Raw genomic sequence first — 18,310 nt, forward strand, 5'->3', positions numbered from 1 at the left:
CGGGGAAGGGGGCACTGACATATGAGGAGAGATTGACTAGGTTAGGATTGTTTTTGCTGGAGTTCAGATGAATGAGGGTGAGATTTGATGGAGTCCTAAAATTCTAACAGGACTGGACAGGGTAGATGCAGGTTCCTGATGGTGGGGGCGTCCAGAACTAGGGGTCACAGTCTGAGGATTTGGGGTGGATCATTTAAGATAGACATGAAGAGACATTTCTTCACCCAAAGAGTTGATGCCAAAAAATTGAACGTCCAAGTGGATCTGCTATAACACGTGTTTCATCAGCGCAAACTGGCAATAACGCGATCAATGAATTGTGGGCATTGTTTGGATAAGGCAAACTTTCTTATTCAATGTGGTTTTCTATAGTGGTTTTCCATAGTGCAATTTTCTATAGCAGTTTGCCATAATGCAATTTACTATAGTGTTTTTTCATAAGGCGATTTTCTATACTGGTTTTCCATAACATGATTTTCTATAGTGGTTTTATATAGTGCGATTTTCTATACAGCGGTTTTCCAAAATGTGATCTTCTGTAGCAGTTTTCCATAATGTGCTTTTCTATAGCGGTTTTCCATACTGCAATTTCTGATGATGGTTTTCCATTATGTGATTTTCTATAGTGGTTTTCCATAGTGCTATTTTCTATAATGGTTTACCATAATGTGATTTTCAATAGTGGTTTTCCATAGTGCAATTTTCTATAGCGGATTTCCATAGTGCAATTTTCTATAGTGGTTTTCCATGGTGCAATTTTCCATAGCGCAATTTTCTATCGTGGCTTTCTATAATGCAAATTCTAAAGGGGTTTTCCATCGCGTGATTTTCTGTAGCGATTTTCCATAGTGCAATTTCCTATAGCAGTTTTCCATAGTGTGGTTGTCTATAGCAGTTTTCCATACTGCGATTGTCTACTGTGGTTTTCCAAGGTGCGATTTTGTATTGCGTGATTTTCTATAGTGCGATTTCCTATAGCAGTTTTCCATAGTGTGATTTTCTGTAGCGGTTTTCCGTAGCGTGAGGTCGCAGTGGAACGCAACTGAAGTGTTCGAGCAGAACAATCTGTTTTCAAGAGGCAGCTCAATGTAACAATTGGGGTGAATGGGATCAAAGGTTATGGGGAAAAAGCAGGATCAGGCTATTGAGTTGGACAATCAGTCATCATCGTGATGAATGGCGGAGCAGGCTCAAAGGGCTGAATGGCCTCCTCCTGCTCCTATCTTCTATGTTTCTATATTTCTATCATTCTTACAATAAACAAAGAGGGATTTGGGAACTAAAACATACAGCAACAGCTTGATGAAATTTCTGTGCCTTGATACTTAAAATGCAGATTCTGCAAAATGTCCCGTGTGACAAAAATAAATTAGCAGGACAAAGAGACAAAGCAATGTGTTCAAGATTGAGTTGAAATGCTCCACCATACCTGCTCATCTGACCAACAAAACAGCTCCATAAAGATAACAGCTCCTGGCCATTGCTCAATGTCAAATCAAAAGCAGGTTAATTAGCCCTGGATTTTGCTGCTTCTTGGTGGATCTCACTGTGTATCAGTTACTCAGCACAATTCCCTCTGTAAGATCAGTCCTCATATTCCAAAGTAAAGCTTTGAGATTCTCCCAAGAGACAACATATGGTACTACATAAAAGTAAGTCTTTTCGCTGTCAAAAAACGAATTATCCAGGGAATTTACATCAAGTTTTACTTCTGCCTCATGAGAACATCGAAACTGCTGGATAGAAAATAAGATTAATGTCTATCAATTTAACCTTCTACCACCCAGGTATTCACATGATACAACAATAGCGGTGTGGTTAACTAATCACAACCTAAGAATTAAGCTATAACAGACTTCAACATGCAACGCTTCTCCTGTTAAAGGGGTATGTTAATACTCAGGCAGTGAGTTTGAGGTGCACCTTGTCATAGCCCCATCCCTGACCCTGAACCTGATCCTAATCCTAACCCATTGTCACATGGTGTTTTGGTAATAACTTTAAAAGGATGCAGGTAACTGACCCCAAGGACTCCTACCTGAATACAGAGTCAGCAGATCAGCAATGCTTCACTTGGCTCCACATTCAGACCAAGGGCCCCCCAGCACTTGTTCCCTCCCACCCTGACTATGCTTCACCTTTCCACCTCCAGCGTGACCTTGTTACCCTCCCAATCATTGTGCCGCCCAATCACAACTGCCTCTTCTCCGTTGTAACCCCATCCACTTCCAGCTTCAAGCTTGACAATAGGGACTCCAATCCCTTGTTCAGGTCATGAACTCCCCTGTTCTTTCCTCTCCCAATGTTGTCAGACCCCTACCCCAGTGTAAAGGCCATGTGATCATGACCTCGCAATTGCACACTTAACCCTTCCCGATCATACCCTGCAGATCTGGAGAATTACCCTTCTCAGTTATAATTTCTCCTTCTTCCAATTGCAACTTCCTGATAGTGATCTCTTCCCCGATGATCAATTCTGCTCCTGATCGCAGCATCATCCCCTCCTTTTCCAATTGTGAGCTGGCCTCTTCAACTAACAGCAACCTTATTATCTCCCAGTCACTGACCTTGCGTCCCTGATCATTGAATTGTCCTCTGAACTAATTGCGACTTTGCAACTTAACTTCCCCTCTCAGTTCCAACCTCAGTCCGTCCCAACATTGACTTTGCTCCTTGGTCATAACTTTCTCCCTGACAATTGCAATCTTTCATTCTGTCTGATGAACTGAAGACCTGCGGAGGATTTGAGCCCATTATCTTGAGACGCAAAATTATATAGAGATTACAACAAAGAAAGATGTCCCTAGCCACACCAGTCTATATTATTCTCTGCTTGTATAGTTATCTTAATGTCATTTTCTGTCAACAGTATATTCCAACTAAATGTTGCCAGGTCACTGCATCGATCACAATGGATCACTTATAGAGTCATGGAAACAAACCCTTCACTCTAACTAGTCCATGCCAACCAGCAATCCTAATCTAATTTAGTCCCATTTGCCAGCACTTAGCCTATATTCCGCTAAACCATTCCCATTCATATACTCACCCAGATGCCTTTTAAATGTTGTAATTGTACCGGCCTCGACCACTTTCTCTGGCAGCTTGTTCCACACACACATCACTCTGGTGAAAATGTTACCTTGGGTCCCTTTTATATCTTTCCCCTCTCACCATAGACCTATGCCCTCTAGTTCTGGACCCCCTTACTCTAGGGGAAAAAAAACTTGACTATTCACCCTGTCTGTGGTTTGAGACAAAAAAACTGCAAATACTGAAATCCAATGTACTGAAGAAGGGTTACATCTAAAACATCAACTTCTCCATCTCCTGATGCAGCCTGGCTCGCTGTGTTCTTCCAGCCTCCTGCTGATCTACCTCAGCATGGTTTGGCAACTGGTCTTCTCAAGACTGCAAGAAACTAAAGAGACTTGTGAACACAGCTCAGTCCATTACACAAACCAATCCATTTACTTCATCTACACTTCCCGCTACATTGGAAAGCAGCCAACACAATCAAAACCCCCTCCCACCCCGGCTATACTGTCTTCCACTCTCTTCCTTCAGGCAGAAGTTGTAAAAGTTTGTGTACAGGTCTTTCTGCTATAACAAATGTTTTGTCAATGCAAATTGGCTATAACGTGTTTGACAAATTGTGGACATTGTTTGGATAGTGAAAACTTTCAACGGAACGGGTTCTATTATCAATCTCGCACAGCCCGATTTTCTAGAGCAGAAGGTTGCACAGGAATGAAACTGTCGCATTACAGCAGAACAACCTGTACACGTATGAATAGATTCGAGTGTTATTAAACTTCTGAATGGACCTCCCAAACTTTAAATTTAATGTTGATCTTACTCTCTGTGCAACTTCTCTGCAGCCGTAACATTGTATTCTTCCCCCGTTCTATTACCCTTATACAATTTGTGTAACATGATCTGCCTGTATTGCACTGCACGCAAAACAAAACTTTTCACTGGACCTAGGTACATGTGACAATAATATATCAAATCAAATCAAATGCTGTTCCATTGTTTAACCAATTGCCTTCAAACTTAAAATAAGATCAGAGGAGAGACATCTCATAAAAAAAAACTGCAAAGAGGATACAGAGGGGAAGGTGATAAATTTAAATAAATAATTTATTATAAATAATTGCCTGATAGGGATTTTCTTTTTATTATCCTAGGCATATTACTATAAGCATACCTAAATCTCTGCGAGCTTCAGCACTCCAAATGATATGGTGATTGAGACTCACCAATGCACATAATTTAAGACCTAAGAGATAGAAAAGGTTCATATAGATTAACAGTTGTGTTGCAGACTGTAGCAAGTAGCTTAGTTGATGCAAAGGTATTAACGGCATCACAAACATATAAATTAGGGAAGACGTAACTCAAGCCCATCAGCCATTTTATTAAATCAGCTGACTAATTGTGGAATCTGCCCTATTTTTGTGTCCACCCCCAGTTAACCTTTGACTCACAGTTAATCAAAAATCTATCTAGCGCAGCTTTGACAATATTCAACAACCCAGCGTCCACTGCTTTCTGTGGATAATAACTCCACAGGCTAACCAGCCTCAGAGAGAAAATGTTTTCCCTTACATTCATTTGAAATGGGAAACCCATTATAACTGTGTCCACTAGTTCTAGCCTGTCCTTCAAGGAGAACCTTCTTGGTATTCTCCCTGTGAAGTCTGGTCACAGGGAGAATAAGTTTCAGTCAGATCACCTCCTATTCTTCTGAACTCCAGTGGACAGAGGCCCAACCTGTTCAACTTCTCCTCTAAAGGTAAGCCCTCCATCCAATGAATCAGACCAGTGAACTGCCTTTGATCAGCTTCTAACGCAATACTGTCCCAACTCAAATAAGGGAATTGAAACTGTTCACAGTACTCCAGGTCTCACTAGTGCCTTGTAAGCACCTCTGCTACATCCTAGCATCTTTAAAAGAAAGTGACTGCTTAAATTGTAGGTGCCTGTTTGTAATTTTCAAAAATGAATGTAGATTCTGGAAATTCTGTATCAGAATGGAAAGTAGTAAATGTCACTCAGCTATTCAAGAAAATAAGAGAGTTAGCAATGCTTGATTCCCATCACCATAAACACTAACACTCAGCCTTCCTAATCACCTGCTGTACCTGCTTACTAATGTTTTTGGGATTATGTACCAGCACTTCCAGATCCTTCTGTTTTGCTAAGCAATGCAATCTCTCACCATGTAAATAACATAGTGTTTTTGTATTCTTCCTGCCAATGTGAACAAGTTCACATTTCCCCACAACGTACTCTATATACCAATTACTTTTTGACAACTCACTTAACTCAGCTATATTCCATTGGAAGCTGATTCTGCAAGCCCTCTTCACAACCTAACCTCCTACCTAACTCTGTGTCATCACTGAATTTAGCAACAATATACAGAGGAATCTCGATTATCCAGCATTCGATTATCTGAATTTCAGATTATCCAAACAAGATCACAAGGTCCCGATGCTTGGATAAACTGTTATCCGACATTCAGTTATGCGAACAATTCGATTATCCGAACAAAATAGTCCCCAACCAGGTCGTTTGGATAATCGAGTTTCCTCGGTATTTAGTGCCTTCAACAAAGCCATCATTATAAATTGTTAACAGTTGAGACCCTAGCACTGAATCTGTTGTACTCCACTAGGGTTACAGGTTGCGGGTTAGAAATTGACCCATCACCTCATCCTATTCTCTGCTTTCTGTCAGTGAGCCCGATATCCATCCATGCTGAGACGGCAATCAGACAAAATGAGCTTTTTTTTCGTTTGGTAACCATTGTTGTGACATCTTATCAAATGCCTTTTTGAAATCCAAGCATTCCATATCTACAGGTTCCATTTTATCCATTGCATATTACTTCCTCAAAGAAATATAATATACTAGTCAAAAACAATTTCCCTTTCACAAACCTATGTCGACTCTGCCTAATTGCATTAAGACTTTTGAATGCCCGACTGAAACCTTCTTAATAATTGTTTCCAGCATTTTCACTATGGTAGAGAGAGACTATCAGCCTGTTATTTCCAGCTTTCTCTCTCTCTCACTTTCTTGAATAGATGAGTGCCATTGACTATCTTCCACTCTGATAGAGCACTTCCAGAAACTAGGTTCATTTTTGAAAATTACAAACAGGCATCTACAATTTAAACAGTCGCTCTCACTTAAAGTGTAGTGCTAGGATGTGGTGGAGGTGCTGCAGTGGCCTAGCAGTCAGGACTAGAGATAAGTCATTAGAGGATTAGTAGAAGTCAATGAAAAACAGAAGCAGAGGTTTGCGGATGTGTCAGAGCAAGACATCCGAGAAGGCTAGTGAAGTTGTGGGGTTTTTTTAAGGAAACCTATGTTACATGATATGTGAGCTGAATTAGCACCTTGCTTTATGGGTCCAAGAGAAGGACTTTAACTAAAAGACATAACATTTGATGAATGCATAAAAAGGAAACCAATTACAGATGAGAGAATGGAGCAAGATTATTTACTGTGGAAAGCAGGTGATTGTTCAATAAAATTTGTGTGTCTGTAATATTATTGCTAGGGTAAAAGGGTTGAATCTTTCCTTCTAATGATTGTGATGAATTTGTTTCAATAGTTCTTGTATAGTGTAATATGGATTGTTTAATTCCTTTTAATGTTAAATTCCTTGTTTAAAGTATTTTGGCAGCCTTTATAACAAATATATTCCATGGCCACCATGGTAAACAAAAAAGCCTTTTGTCTATCAAATCCAGGTGTCATCTTAGAGTCTGGGTCTTGGTCAGAACAAGCAGCCAGTTCATCATAACAATGGGATCATTATAAAGTAGAGGTTCTTCTACGATCAGAATTCCTTGCAGTAAAGAAGGAAGTTGTGAAGCATTAAAAATGAGCACATGAAGATACTGAGTGTCGAAACAGAAGTTCCTGTGAAGTACGTCGATTGGGTTAGATTTTTAAAGTGACTTTGACTGCTTTGAGGCATGGAAGCATCACTGGCTAGGCCAACATTTATTGCTCAACACTAATTGCCCAGAGGGTAATCAATCACATTGCTGTGAGACTTGAATCACATGTAGGCCAAACCAGCTAAGGTTTTTAGTGAACCAAATTTTTAAAATGATAATTGATAGCAATTGCATGATTGGCATTAAACTAGCTATTTTTAAAAGTAACTTACAGATTGAAATTTAATTCAAATCTTACAATCTGTAACTGTGGGATTCAAGCCCATCTCCCTCCAATACAAGTCTGGGTTTCTGGATTATTAGCTTCAGGACATTACCATTGTATGACCACCTCCCTGAAAGACGTTGCTGGGAATAGAAGATGTAACAGTGGATTATTAGCAATCTTTGACTAAGAATTAACCAGAAGCTAACTGGATAAATCAGCGGGTAATAATGATGAGAGGCTTAAAGGTAAAAGGAGAGAAACTTAAATTTCCACTGCTAGAATTAGCTCAGAATTAGGTAGAAATGACAAAAGAAAACTTGAGTGAGAGGAAAAAGAGGCAAAGAAGAGATGGAAGAAGAGCTTGGATCTTACCATTCACTATTCAGCAAAAAGCTAGCCCCCTTTCCTAGAGCAGGAATGGTGTTTTGAGCTTGCTCTATTATTCAAAATGATTGTGACTGATCATCCAACTCAGTACTCTGTTCCCTGTTACTCCCCATACCCTTCAATCCCTAAGAAATCTATATGACCCGTTCTCAAAGGCATTCAATGTTTTGGCCTCAACTGCTTTCTGTGGCAGGGAATTATGCGGATTCATCATTCTCTGGGGGAAGAGGTTTTAGATTAGGTTAGATTACTTACAGTGTGGAAACAGGCCCTTCGGCCCAACCAGTCCACACTGACCCGCCGAAACGTAACCCACCCAGACCCATTCCCCTACATTTACCTCTTCACCTAACACTACAGGCAATTTAGCATGGCCAATTCGCCTAACCTGCACATTTTTTGGATTGTGGGAGAAACCGGAGCAAACCCACCCAGACACGGGGAGAATGTGCAAACTCCACACAGTCAGTCACCTGAGGCAGGAATTGAACCCGGGTCTCTGGCACTGTGAGGCAACAGTGCTAACCCCTGTGCCACTGTGCCACCCACAATTTCTCCTCGATTCAGACCTAAATGGTTTACTTAGACTGGGATCCCTGGTTCTGGAGTCCCCAAGAATCAGGAATATCTTCCCTGCATTTACCCAGTCCAGTCCTGTTAGAAGTTTAGGGGTATTATCACTTCAATAAACAGGAACATAAAGATTTTCTCCCCCTCTACTAATCTAATAAAAAGCTGAAGTTAAACACAACTTGAAAGATTTGGGATACTGCACAGTTTTAGTGCAGTAAATATCTCCAATGCCACTGACAATACATTTCAATCTCATATCAAACTGGGTCAGATACAAAGGGCATGGACTCTTGCTCGAAATTTGCACTAGCTCCTTTGAAATAGAGGATAGTGACTTAATGAACTATTCCCTTCCATCACTGTCATCTGTCAACAAAAAGCAAATTCAATTTGTTATCAAATATGATCGAAGTGATAACTTATTTAGGGGTCTTTGCCCATTCATACAATAATGCAGAAATAAATAACAACAGTAAATAATAAGAAACTGCCCTATGAGTTAGAAAGTCCAAGATTTTGTGCATATGTTTGTCTGCACATCAAAAGACCTTACAGAGAAGGCTGCAAATGAGTTCAGGATCTGCTTTGCCCTGTATCTGAGGGACTGTACCCTTTTTCCAAATGTATCCAACATCGATAATGAGACAAAGATGATTCTCATTGGCGATGAAACATATGAAAACAAACCTTCAAGCTCAGTGAGCTAACTTACATACTTATGTTCTCATTGTTCACAAAATGTCTCGCTTTCCCCTGAAAACTTCAGGAATGTACTTTGTTGAGAATATTCATTCTGCCCGGTCCGATAATAGAGGTTTGGACTGGAGAAATTGATTGAGCTGGAAGTTAATAAGACCCCAGAATCTTGGTTGTCTACATCCTCAAGTGGTAAAGATGATGGCTAGAGAGATTCAGGCTGATACATGTGCAATAGTCTTCTAAAATCTGATCGATTCTGGAATGATTCCTGTGGATTGAAAGTTAGAACATGTCACCCAACTACGTAAGAAGGGAGCAAGACAGAAATCAGAGAAAGACATACCTCTTTTGCAAAGGATGGGATGAATAGACACATGCTTGATTCTAATGTGATGAGGCATATTCAACATGGATTTGTAAATGGGAAATCGTGATTGATGGCTGTTGGAGGTTTTGAAGATGCTGCTGACAAAATTGGTAAAGGAAAGCCAACGGGCATGATATAATTAGATTTTCAAAAGGCTGTTGATACAGTCCGTCAGTGGTTAGAAAAATTAAAGTCCATGGGGGAGGAGGGAATGTTCTGTAATAGATTAATGATTGGCTAAAGAACAAAAAAAAACAGCAAGTTGGAATAGATAGGCCATTTTTGCATTGGCAAGCTGTGATTAGTGGGATGTCACAAGGATCAGTACTTGGGTTCCAGCTTTTCACAATGTAGATCAATCATTTGCATGTACGGACTAAAAGTAATATTTCTAAATTTGCAGAGGATACAAAATTAACTGGGAGTGTGCTGTGACGAAATCAGAAAACTGCTTCAGGAGGATTTGGACAGGTTTTGTGAATGGGCAAGAACATAGTAGATGGAATATAACATGGAAAAATGTGAGGTTATCTGCTTTGGTAGGAGCAACAGATGTACAGAGTGTTTCTTAAATGGTAAGAGGTTCAAACATGTAGAGCTACAAACAAGATAGGTGTCCTTTTCGATAAGTCATTGAAAGCTACCTTGCAGGTGCAGCAAGCTATCAGGTGGCTGAATGGAATATTAACTTTTATTGCAAGAAGGTGTGAGTTCAGAAGCAGAGAAGTCTTGCTTTAATTGTATAAGAGCTTAGTTCAACTGGAGTACTGTGTGCAGTTTTGGTCTCAGGTAGGAATGATATTACTGTCAGTGGACTGAAATGAAAGTTTTACCAGACATGTTCTGAGATGATGGAACTGTCCTATGAAAAGAGATTATGCAAACTGAACTTGTTTTCTGTATAGTTTTGAAGAATGAGTGGCGATCTCATTGGAACTTACAAAATACTTAAAGCAATGGATATGGTAGGTGCAGGTAAGATGTTTCACTTGGTTTAGGAACCAAGAGGCACAATCTAAAAATAATGGAGGATGCCCCTTGGGTCAAGATGAGGGGATTTTTCTTTACTCAGAGGGTTATAAACCTTTGAAATTCTTTACCATAGGGGGCTGTGAAAGTTCATTTTTTGAGTATATTCAGATTGATCGATTTCTGATTCCCAATGGTGTACTGGGAGGAAGTGGGTAAAAGACATTGAAGAGTTTGATCAGCCATGATTATATTTTCAGGCAAAGCAAGCTCAATGGGCTGAATGGCCTGTCCCCAGTCCTGCATTCCTACAATCTTTACCTTCTTAATGATTCTGTCTTCCTAAAATAACAGTACCAGATGAGACTTCCAAAATGTGTAGCAGTCTGAACGACAGCCACTTTCATGATTGTAGAATCTACTCAAAAGGATTTTGATTCCCTGAGGTGAAATATAGCAAACATTGTTTTAACCTGCAATATTGATAAACCAGAAAAAAATTGTATACCTCAAATACTGCAATCAACCGCAATGTGTGAGTATTTATGCTGTAAATAAAGTTCAAAAGTGATATGTGTTACCCCGATTTACATTTCTATTACTTATTCTATGTTTCTGCATTTATGTTTGTTTTGGTAATGTTTTTACATAGATTTTTTTGAGGGACGTTGATGTCTCGAACCTTCGCTTGGCCAGGCTTTACTGCGAGTATGCGTACCTTTTGGTTAACCAGAATATTTGATCAACTGACATATTCCTGGTCCCAAAGCTGCTGGTTAATAAAGAAAACTGCTGTAATTGTGCATGTTCGTTGGTCGCCACATCAGATTGTGAGGCGGCATTAATTAAAAGTGATTTGCAAATGAAGCAAGGTTGATATTTGAAACAAAAACTCTTTCACTCAGCAAGTAGTGAGGGTGTGGTATGAACTGCATGGAAATGTGGTAGAGGCAGGTTTAGTCGAGGTATTCAAGAGGGCAATGGATGATTATTTGATAGAAATGGAGTGTAAGGATATGGGGAAAATGCAGGAGATTGTCTCTAGGTACTAGAACCTGTGCAAATACAATAGTCTAAATGGCCTCTTTCGATGCTGGAACAATTCTGTGATACTGTGATTTGGCAACTATGCTTATGGTACCTTCCCTTTAGCATTTAATACTATTCAACAATTCTCGCTTCCTGAAAAATTTAAAAACCTTGATATTAATCCTACTTTCTACTTTGGATTATTGATTTTCCTCACATCAGAACTCAATGAGTGTCAGTTTCCAGAATTTACTCGTAACCCACGCTCATGAATGTGCGATCTCCTCAGGGCTGTGTACAATAACTTCTGCTTTGTGCCCTCTATACAATTGGTGTCAATTACAGTACGGTGACAGGACAATCCTGCAGCCTGCTGATGCAATAATACCTGTGGGCATCATAAAGAATAGTAAAGTAGACTATGGGTTTTCTGCTCAGAGGTTTAGAATATAATAATGATGCTGCACAGTGACTCGGTGGTTAGCACTGCTGCCTCACAGAGCCATGGAACACAGGTGGCTGTGCAGAGTTTGTTATGAAGTTGAACACATGTATTGTACCTTTAAGAGAGAATGTAGGCTGTTTTGGCAGTGACAGTTTGCAGGCAACGATCATGTGACTGACTGGCAGTCTCAGAGTGTACTGGAAAATTGAAAATATGTAACATTTAGCTGTAAACTAGGTACCTCAGTTGTTTTGACCACCATTTGAATTTAACCAATCAGTTTAAATTATGCTCCAGGGTTCTAAAACCCAATCGAATTTGAATTTCACTGTTTCACCAACATCAAACCAACGAGACACTCCGATGTTTTGGGTATAAATAAGCCAACATTTTGGAGAGATAGCCAGAGAGAGTAACAAACTACAATTGAGAGAGCCTGCTATTCAAAACACTCTCTGTCAAAGGTACCTTTTTCATATGAAACGTCTTGCAGCAAAAGACAGAAGATGATGCAGGGAGATCTTCAGCCAGAGGAAGGATGACAACAGAGATGGCTGCTGCTGTCTAGTCTTGAAAATTAGGTTGCTGTAAATTTTAATATGGGAGGTTATTGGAATAGTAGATTGTTAAAGAGTTGTAGGCAGAGAACAAGTAGTCAGGAGAAAGGAGGTTTAGAACTATAAATAGATGTTGTTTATTGTTCACTTTTAGAGTTAAAAAAAAAAGATATTTTTCTTTAAATCGTGGAATTTAGGAAGTTCTCTGTCACTCATACTTTAACAGATTATGAGGTGAGGTGAGCCTTTCGGTGTGTTTGGTTTAATTCGCAGAAGGGTCCACCACCATGTCGTAGCAAGTTTATACATTCTCTCTGTGTCTGTGTGGATTTCCTCCGGATATTCCAGTTTCCTCCCACACTCCAAAAGTGTGTAGGTTAGGTGGATTGGCCATGAGAAATGCAAGATTAGGATGGCGTGTTGGCTCTAATTGGGATGCTCTTCGGAGGATTAGTTTGGACTCAATGGGCTGAAGGGTCTGCTTCCACACTATAGAGATTCCAATTCTCTTCAACTGAAGGAATATAAGACAAAAGACCTAGTTATAGGCTTCAGAGAAAAGCCCAATAATGAGATTGCTCCTGTGAATATTCATGATGTGATCATTTTCATTGTTATTAATGGCAAGTATCTAGGTGTCAAAATAGACGATAAGTTGAGATAATGACCTTTGGTCCTAGACTGCTCCACAACTGGAAGTAACTTTTCCACATCTACCCCTCAAACCACTCGAGAATCTTGTATGGTTCAACCTGTTGGAGCCAGCCTCGATTTCAGTGCAGAAACAGAAATCACAGGAGAAACTCAGCAAGTCTGGCAGCATCTGTGGACAGAAAGCAGAGTTAATGCTTTGAGTCCTTTGACACCTCTTTATTTTGGTGCCCTGAATTTGTCCCAGTGATAACTGACACAAGGTCCCTGGTAAAGATGTCGCCAGTGGCATTAATGGTTCTGAGTACCTATGTTTGACAATGCACCATACATTCTGACTGGTGTTGGTTAGGCCACTTTGGCATACTGTGTTCAACTCTGGTCTCCCTGCAAGAGGACGAATGTTGTGAAACTTGAAAGGTTCAGAAAAGATTTACAAGGCTGTTGCCAGAATTGGAGGATTTGAGCTACAGGGGGAGACTGAATAGGCTGGGGCTGTTTTACTTGGAGCGTTGGAGGCTGAGGGGTGACCTTATAGAGGTTTATAAAATCATGAGGATAATGGACAGGGTAAATAGGCAAAGTCTTTTCCTTGGGGTATGGGGGGTCAAAAACGAGAGGGCATAGGTTTAAGATGACAGAGGAAAGATGTAAAAGGGATCGAAGGGGCAACTTATTCACGCAGAGGGTGGTGTGTGTATGGAATGAGCTGCCAGAGGAAGTGTGGAGGCTGGTACAATTACAATATTTAAAAAGCATCTGGATGGGTATAAGAATAGGAAACGTTTAGAAGGATATGGGCTAAAAGCTGGCAAATGGGACTACATTAATTTGGATACCTGATAGGCATGGACGAGTTGGATCGAAGCGTCTGTTTCCATGCTGTACGTCTCTGACTCTAAGCATGTTCTCTGGGATTATATCATTATTTTATTGATTGTTGACTTCGATGCACAACATGTCATGGGCATTCTGAGCTCCAGTCCTATGATAAGTATCTCCATATCATGGATCAGCTAAAACACTCCACTTATACACTCAGCTTACTTTGCTACTGGAGGATGAATGGTTTCAATGCTATCACCTGAGCAGAATGAACATATAAGCGAAGAACAGAAGGTCACTCGGTCCTTTGAGCCTACTCAATCATTCAGTGAGATTATGTTGATCTGATTTTAACATCAACTCCACGTCACACCAGCCCCTGCACCTTCCAAATGTCCACATTCCCCCACCTGGTCAACTTATAGAAACATCTTAGCAAGTCTCCCTCCCAACTCCACTCATGACATCACAACCTCACCCAACAATCCTCTCAGCAACAGCACCCAACACCGTACTCTCTCCCACGGGATCACACTTAACACTAAAACAGGATCATGTTCCCATTTGAGGGTGATGTCCAGCAAGCATGACATTCTGGAGAGAAAGTGGAAATGATTTGGATCATTTATTATGGATTTACTCAGAGCCGATTCCTCCTGTGCTTTTTGAGTTGTTTCCTTGCCACTTGTTATTGACGACGGCTACCTTTGAGTCAATTGTTGGAGAGAAGCTCTTTCTTTCATCTTTGGCATCCCCACTAATTGCACAGATGTGGCTCTGTGTTTCCATTGCCAAGTCCCCTGGAGCTGCCTTTTGTAAAAGGAAGCAATGAAGCAAATTTCATTTGCCCAGGCAATTCAGGACAGACAAAGCATTAATCTGCAGGCGCTGCATACCAGGATGTGCCGATGAAGTTGAATTTAGAGGCTTAATGTCAGCAGAGAGCAGGTGGGCCGCACGGCCTTGTTTACTTAGGTATGTTCTGCATCACTCTGTGTAGTTATATCCTCAATACAATGCAGAAGTAATAGGCAAAGGACTTCTATCTCAACCCTTAACTGTTGTTTATTCAGCCGGATGCTAATCTTGGATTAGATGGTTGTAATAAACAGAAATACACACAGGATGTGCCCCTGTTGGGTTTCACTTCAAATCATTGGATTTGTCTGATCCTCTTCTTGAAATGTAATAATAAGCAAAGAGCTCCCATTGTGTGTTGCCTGCAGATCAAATCCAATGCCCTGTTTGAAGTAAATGACGGTGGTCTAACGTGCCTCAGTGTATTCTAATTCCTTCTCTATTATGTATTGGGAAATAAATATTCATTGCACTGTTGTTACCTGAAACTAGATTGGGTCACTGGGGGAGTTCTGTTCAACAGCAGCTGCCGACTCAACCAGCCAGTTCCCCAGTACCATCACTCTTCAGTCTCTTCAATAAACAAATACCTGGTCCCACTGCAACACATTTTGGAATGCCCTGCTGCAACACATTTTTTTTTTGTCAGATACGCTGCTAACTAAACTTTAGTGGTGTTACACACAGGAGACCAAAACTAATGGCTGTGTGTGTAAACTAGTCACGAATAAAGTCCTTTCCGAAGAAATGCATACTTTTAAATCCAAAGAGTAGGATTTTGATGATGCTAGTATAAAGTAATGCCAATTTCCAAAACTAAAGTTGAACAATTGATGCCCGATAGCATTGCGATCATCAAGTTCTCACAACTCCACAACATCCTAATGTTTACTATTGATCAAAATTGAACTAGATGATCACTGTGGCAGAAACAGGTCAGAGCGGGGAAATTCAGCAGTAAGTAACCCAGCCCTGGGGTAGGAGAGATCCCACCCAGAGTGAGACACAGCCCAAGTGAGTATATGGTTCAGGAATTTGGAGGCAAAGTGGGAATTCCGCACAGAGGTCCTTTTTGCTGGCTTCTTTGGCTCATAGAGCATGTAAAGTCATTTTGCCGGATAAATTGAAGCCCAGGATCGGCATCCAACACAAAATAAAGAGTGAAATCACAGGAAAACTGTAAATTCATTGATTGGTAATACTTTCCAATTTATAGAGTCACAGAGTCATACAGCATGGAAACAGGACCTTCAATCCAAAATGTTCATGCCAACCAAGTTTTCCAAACTAAAACAGTCCCATTTGCTTTTATTTTGTCCATATCTCTCTTAACCTTTCCTATTCATATATCTATCCAAATGTCTTTTAACCATTGTAACTGTATCTGCATCCCTAACACTTCCTCTGGCAGATCATGCCACATCTGAAACACCCTCTGTGTAAAGAAGCTCCCCCTGAGACCCCTTTTAATTCTTTCTCCTCTCACCTTAAAAATTAAACCCTTTAGTTTACTACTCCCCGACCCTCTGGAAAAGACCTTGGCTATTCACTTTATATATGCCTTTGGAACTCTTTTCCTAAAAAGGCGGTGGAAGCTGAATCCTTGAATATCTTAAGGATGAAGGTGGACAAATTCTTGTACAGCCAGGAGGCAAATTGTTGTTGCAGGAATGTGGATTTGAGGTTGCAATCAGATCAGCCACCATCTTATTGAATGGTACAGTACACACAGTGAGTTGAATGGTCTATTTCTGCTCCTAATTTTTAAGCTTGTATGTTTGGACGTACACTCACATGTGCCAATAAAAAGTGCCTTACTTTGTCTTGCATGATGTTGAGCTTCTCGAGCATTGTTGGAGCGTCAGCCATCTAAACACGTGGTAGGTATCCCATCAGAATCCTAACTTGTTCCCTGTAGATTGTGGACAGAATATTGAGGAGTTATAAAATGGCTATATGCCACACAATTCTCACCTTCTCAGCTCCTCGTGTAGCCAGTTTATATATGGCTGGTCCATTTCAGGTTTGAGTCAATGGTAACCATAGATCATAAGACTTTGGAACAGAAGTAGGCCATTCATCCCATCAAGTCTGCTCTGTCATTCGATGAACTTCCGGTTAACCTGATAACCCTCGACTACCAACTACTTGAAGACTAAGATTGCATTTTGATTCCGAATTGAGACTTAGTGTCCCCTGGAAATGAAATATGATGAATTAAGATTAGCAGGATTTCAACCTGAGGTCCAGGACATTATAAATGCCTGTTCCCAAAACCCTCGATTCCCCGACTGATTAAAAATCTGAATCTCTTAGCCATAAGTATATTTGACGGCCTCGTTTCCACAAGCCTCAATGGTAAAGAATTCACAACCCTTTGAGAGAAAGATATTCCTCCTCATCTATGTCTTTAATGGGTGACCCTTCAAATCAGAGATCATGCCCTTTGATCCTAGACTCTCCAACAAGGCGAAGCAACCACTCCACATCTACTCCAGTAAACTGCTTGTTTATTGATGCATTGATATTGACAACAACAACTTACGTTGGCGCAACATAAAGGAAAATAAAACATTTCAAAGCACATTGTATCGAGTATAATTCTTTTTAAATGGAATTCTGAACAATGCAAGAAGCCATGAATAGTGAAAATAAATAGTTCAGTCAAAGAGTCGGGTTTGTAGGGTGACCTTAAGAAGCAAGATAGAAAGCTAGAGAGATTTACAGAAGGAGCTTGGGATCGTGAGTGACAGCAGATCTGACCACCAGTGATGTGATGAAGGGAAAGACACTACAACAGAGACTAGAGTCAGAACAGTGGAGCATTTTGGGAGGAGGATTGAGGGAGTTGACATACATATCAGGAAATTTTTCTTTATTTGTTTGGAGTTTGGTGTTGGTGAATGTATGAAGGGATTTAAACACTAGGGTGACCATTTTAATTTTAAGGTGTTGAAGGGACAGGCAACAATGTAGGTCAATGAGAGCCCAGGTCAATGAGTGAGTCAGATAGGCTCACAGTGTGATAGGAAATAGGTTGACGTTGTGGAGGCTGGGATATGGGAAACCAAGGCACAACTCTACCATCGAATCTGTACAAGTATGTAGATTTCAGCAGCAGATGGACTAGAGTGAGGGCAGAAGTGAGTAATGAGTAGAAAACCTGTAGTGAAATGGGGAAAGGGCAGTGCAGGGGAACGAACTGGATTGCTTTTCAAAAGGCTGATTTGAATCATAGGCTACAATGTAAAATGAGAGTATTGTCATGGATGTGGAGAAGGTAGGTTTTATAATGGGATTCAACGGTCTAGAAATAACACATTTTTCATCAAGCAGACATTACTACCCAATGAGTTTAACTTAGCTTCAGTGTCTGGCTATAATGAAGAAAGAATGTGATGGTGTGAAGGACCATTGCAGTTAATTATCGTGGTCAGCAGCCAGTCACAGCCATGAAATTGGAGCCTGATTGTAACTCTTTACTGAGTAATTTCCCTGGAACATGAACAAGAGGGTGCCAAGGTGGTCAGGCATTTGAAAGTCATAACCCAGAGTTTATAAAATGACTCCTCAGCACTTAAGCCTTTGCAAATGCTTTGCAACATACATGGAGTGACAGCTTGATGGGGTAGCCGTGTCCAAAAAAGCACCCATTCCCATTGGCGTGGGATAAAACCGAGACAGTGATTTAGGTTCCCCAAGACCAGAGCAGTTATTGAAGGGCAATGAATGCTCAATGGGACTGGCAATATACACACATGG

This window comes from Chiloscyllium punctatum, chromosome 8 (assembly GCF_047496795.1).
Source record: "Chiloscyllium punctatum isolate Juve2018m chromosome 8, sChiPun1.3, whole genome shotgun sequence".
NCBI lineage: Eukaryota > Metazoa > Chordata > Chondrichthyes > Orectolobiformes > Hemiscylliidae > Chiloscyllium > Chiloscyllium punctatum.